The sequence below is a fragment of the Panulirus ornatus genome, chromosome 9 (genome assembly GCF_036320965.1).
Source record: "Panulirus ornatus isolate Po-2019 chromosome 9, ASM3632096v1, whole genome shotgun sequence".
NCBI classification, from domain to species: domain Eukaryota; kingdom Metazoa; phylum Arthropoda; class Malacostraca; order Decapoda; family Palinuridae; genus Panulirus; species Panulirus ornatus.
The window spans coordinates 60,573,208-60,577,657 of NC_092232.1; positions in this window are offsets into that span (position 1 = coordinate 60,573,208).

Consider the following 4,450-nt stretch of genomic DNA (forward strand, 5'->3'; position numbering starts at 1 on the left):
GGGAGGCTCGACGGTCCAAGGTAGGGGAGAGGTAAGAGATAGTGTGAGGGTCTCCACCCCGTCAGGTGAGAACAGGTCCACTCCAGCCTCCACTCCTCAGGAAAATGAGTTTTCCAGAATGGGGTGGGGAAGCTGGGGTAGAGATTGCTCAAGCCAAACGGTCGAGAGATGGATGATGGATGATACAAAATAAAAAATAAAAAGACATGTGAAGATGGAGTGGAGGCAACGCGGGGGTGTGGGGAGCAGCGAGGGTGGTGAGGGAACAGCCTGCCGGCGTCGTCACCGTAACGGTCTCCCGCGGGAAGGACCAACGCGGGAGGCAACGTTACAATCCACTTCTTTCTTCGGTCTTCTCTCTTTTGTCTTCTTTCTTCTCTCTTCTGTCTTCTCTCTTCTGTCTTCTCTCTTCTATCTTCTGTCTTCTATCTTCTGTCTTCTTTCTTCTCTCTTCTGTCTTCTCTCTTCTGTCTTCTCTCTTCTATCTTCTGTCTTCTCTCTTCTATCTTCTGTCTTCTTTCTTCTCTCTTCTGTCTTCTCTCTTCTGTCTTCTCTCTTCTGTCTTCTCTCTTCTATCTTCTGTCTTCTTTCTTCTCTCTTCTGTCTTCTGTCTTCTGTCTTCTCTCTTCTATCTTCTGTCTTCTATCTTCTGTCTTCTTTCTTCTCTCTTCTGTCTTCTCTCTTCTGTCTTCTGTCTTCTGTCTTCTCTCTTCTTTCTTCTGTCTTCGTGGGATCTGGCGGTTAATCCTCCATCAACCACGTGGTTAACACGTGGCCGAGACAGGAGCAGCAAGAACCTTCTCGAATGGCTAGAAAAGATGATGTATACATAGGAACATTCTTATATATACCGGGTCAGATGGACGTTAAAGTAGCAGTTGTACCTTCTGTGCCTATCATCGTGTGCTTTTTGTGAAATATGCATTTTTCTTTGTATGTATCTTATGGAACATAGACAACACAGCAAGCTCTATCTTATGACACTATTATATCTTACTTTTTTCCCTATATACATAGAGATGATTGTGAAAAATTGCCTTTCAACCTTCATCTGGATCAAGTGAGGCAGGGTGGGCGGAGCTTATGGCTTTCCTTCAGCCAATAGGGAGGGAGTTTGTGTCTGCTAGTGCATAAATCGTGCTCGCACCACCGAAGACGACATTACCAAATTACTGATACTTTTCCCAAACAATACATAGGAATTTCACCCTTACAACTTATCAAACTATATCAAATGCAGCCCTCTCATTGGTAGATCATTGTCAACCAATGGCAAGCACGTATTCCACCATAAGTAGAGGCACCGAGGCCCGTTAAACCCCGTTTTCAAACCTCCAGTCTACAAAAAAGGACTTTAACTGGCCTTCCTTTCCACGCTTAACACACCCACCCACTACTACCACAAACACACACTCCCATTACTTGTATACTTTATTTACTTATAATTTCTCGTTGTATCCCGCGTTAGCGAGGCAGCGAAAGGAATCACACGAAAGAATGGGCCAACCCTCCCACATACACATGTATACACATACACGTGCAGAAACGCCCATATACATACCTATGCATTTCAACCTATACATATTCATACATACACATACATATATATACACATGTACATACTTCATACTTACTGCTTTTATTCATTCTCGTCGCCACCCCGCCACATTTATTCATACTTTATATATATATATATATATATCTTTTTTTTTCTTTCATACTATTCACCATTTCCCGCGTTAGTGAGGTAGCGTTAAGAACAGAGGACTAAGCCTTTGCGGGAATATCCTCATCTGGCCCCCTTCTCTCGTCCTTCTCTTGGAAAATTAAAAAAAAAAAAAAAACGAGAGGGGAGGATTTCCAGCCCCCCCACTCCCTTCCCTTTTAGTCGCCTTTTACAACACGCAGGGAATACTTGGGAAGTATTCTTTCTCCCCTATCCCCTGGGATTGTACATATATATATTTATCCCTGGGGATGGGGGATTAAGAATGCTTCCCACGTATTCCATGCGTGTCGTAGAAGGCGACTAAAAGGGGAGGGAGCGGGAGGCTGGAAATCCTCCCCTCTCGTTTTCTTTTAATTTTCCAAAAGAAGGAACAGAGGAGGCCAGATGAGGATATTCCAAAAAAGGCCCAGTCCTCTGTTCTTAATGCTACCTCGCTAACGCGGGAAATGGCGAATAGTTTAAAAGAAAAAGATATATATATATATATATATATATATATATATATATATATATATATATATATATATATATATATATCTTATATTCATATATAAACACAATAATGGACATACATAGGAAATATTCCATCTAATTTCTTTTAGGTTTTTTTCGTTTAGGTGTTATTTGTTGGACTTTCTAAGACTTTTTATTTCTGGTTCCTTACCCTATCTTTTGAATTAATTATTTGATTTGATTGTTAGTTGTTTATTTGGGCTTATTAAGACGCTATTTTCAACATCACTGGCGTTTATCATGGTCAAACGCCATCTTCACTACATCTTCACAATCATTTTGAATATCAATGGCTTTTCTGTGGTTTAAGGTTATTTTCACTACAACTTCACGGTCATCTTGTTTTCATCATCGATGACGTTTATCTTGGTCAAAGACTATCTTCACTACATCCTTATACTTATCTAATTTTCAATATCATTGGCCTCTATCTTGATAAAAGCCATCTTCACCACTTCTTCATAATCATCATATTTTGAAGTATCACTAGCGTATTTTTTGGTGAAAGGCTATCTTCACTACATCCTTATAGTCAAGCCACTTTCACAGCACTTAACTCTACCTTAATAAAAATGTATCTTCACTACATCCTCACAGTCATCTCGTTTTCATTATCAGTGGCCTTTATCTTGATCAAGGCCATGTTCACTACATCTTCATAAATATCTTTCTTTGGACATATATTGCCTTTCAGATGGATTCCTGATATACCAATTTACATTCATATATATATATATATATATATATATATATATATATATATATATATATTATCCCTGGGGATAGGGGAGAAAGAATACTTCCCACGTATTCCCTGCGTGTCGTAGAATGCGACTAAAAGGGGAGGGAGCGGGGGGCTGGAAATCCTCCCCTCTCACTTTTTTTTTAATTTTCCAAAAGAGGGAACAGAGAAGGGGCCCAGGTGAGGATATTCCCTCAATGGCCCAGTCCTCTGTTCTCAACGCTACCTCGCTAATGCGGGAAATGGGGAATAGTATGAAAGAAGAAAAGAAATATATATATATATATATATATATATATATATATATATATATATATATATATATATATATCTGAATGTAAGTTGGTATGTCAGGAACCCATCTGGAAGGTGAACCTTATATAAACTACATTACACCTTACATATGAATAGAAACATCAAGCTTCACTATATTAACTTTACTATATTTAAATATAAACAAGGTCTAACCGAGGTTACTTGGTTGAGCAAGACGTGAGAATATCATCAAATGGCCCTCCAGCCCTGGGTTGAAATTGTCGTTCTGACGTATTTCGAGTTCAGTGCTGATAGAGGACCATTGATTATAGGACTATCTTGTTAGTCTGTGTAACTTCGCCTGACCCAGTCCACGTCTTCAATGGCTTTCTGTTACTACAAACGGGATTACAAAGGAAAGGCTTCCTTTGTTAGTTTCATGAATACCTTCGTTCAAATGAAGGGAAAGACTATTACTATGAAGCGGTACCTTATCAGCAGGAAAGAGCTGCAGCAACGGTATGAAAGTTACTGCAAGATACATAACGAGCCCGTGGCTTCCAACGTAAACATCGGCCGCCATTTGGGTTCACTCGGCATCATGTGTGACACCAAGATTGGACCCGTTGGGAAACAGGAACGATACTATTCTGGTATCATGTGGCTCGATGGCGCAGGATCACCAACTGAAATGCAAAGACAATGGAGAAAGCCGCCCAAACGTATCATGAAGGCCGTGCAAGAGAAGATCGAGAGGAATCGGTTGAGAGACGATATCGCTCACAGTATATTGAAATTTATACCCAAGACTTCCCCTGATCTCCAGACACAGCCAGTCACAGAGACCACCAGCCCCGCTTCCCAGACACAGCCAGTCACAGAGACCACCAGCCCCGCTCCCCAGACACAACCAGTCACAGAGACCACCAGCCCCGCTCTCCAGACACAGCCAGACACACAGCCCACCAGCCCCGTCCCCCACACAGAGCCACAAGATCCTGATATTGAGAAGACAAATGAATTTCTCGATGATTTTTTGCTTTCACTGGAGAAGAACTGATGAGTTCCTTATAGACAAGACAAAATGTTAAAAAAGGAATCTATATAAGTTCATTATGGAGTGAGATCTTTGACGGAGCTGTGCTGCCTATAGCACAGCCTACCAAAGGGTGATCTTTGCTGTCGTGCAGTAACCTCATGAGGGCGGAGTC